The sequence below is a fragment of the Sorex araneus genome, chromosome 2 (assembly GCF_027595985.1).
Source record: "Sorex araneus isolate mSorAra2 chromosome 2, mSorAra2.pri, whole genome shotgun sequence".
Classification (NCBI taxonomy): Eukaryota; Metazoa; Chordata; class Mammalia; order Eulipotyphla; family Soricidae; genus Sorex; species Sorex araneus.
In genome coordinates, this window is record NC_073303.1 from 212,396,195 (window position 1) to 212,396,959 (window position 765).

Below are 765 nucleotides of genomic sequence, written 5' to 3' on the forward strand. Positions count from 1 at the left end.
TTCAAGGCAGGCCTGTTCACAATAGCCAGAATCTGGAAATAACTCAGACTCATCCGTCTTCAACTTGCTAAAGTCCCACTTCTTGGAAATGTGGACTTTCTGGAAGCCAGGGAACTTGGACATGTCTTGGCTCAGAGCTCCAGTCACATGCTTCTTGTTCTGCAGTTTGACGAGGACAGGAGTGTGACTTGGCCAATGTGGACCCAGGTCTTGGTGACCTGGGGCTAGACAAGTTTGGAGGCCGAGATGGGGGTCAGCACAAGAACAACCAGGAATGTCCACTGCAAAGAGCTGTCTCAAAGGTCTGTTAGAACAGACTGTACAAGCCACAGGGAACAAACACTACCAAGAAAGCTGCTTGTTGTTTGTAACCATTGTACACAGGGTCCAATGGGACAGAGAGAAGCAGGAAAAAAGATTTAAGATTCTTACTATGGCTTAATAGACTCTGCAGGATGTGGCTCCAGGCTATCTTTTTACCATCACTGATATGCTAATATATTATCATCTCAGGACATTTTTTTCCTAAATCTTATATACTATAATTTATGTATAGATATTATTTCCATGTTCATCTGGGTGCCTTGATTTGCTATACTGCTAACAGTAATGTTCAGACATGCAACATTGGAAAACACACCCACCATCAGCGTTCCCATGATTCTCCACTACTGTTTTTATTCTGTCAAATAAACCCCACCCCTTAGCATGCTTAATTCCATAGGCACAATCTCAGGATCTGCTCTCATTGACCATTTTAATTTT

General features: G+C 42.7%; 1 pseudogene; it reads right to left on the minus strand.

Moving 5' to 3' along the window:
* Positions 1 to 289: 289 nt before the first annotated feature.
* On the minus strand, positions 290 to 454 carry LOC129402980 (small nucleolar RNA SNORA70; annotated as a pseudogene).
* Between the last annotated feature and the right edge of the window lie 311 nt (positions 455 to 765).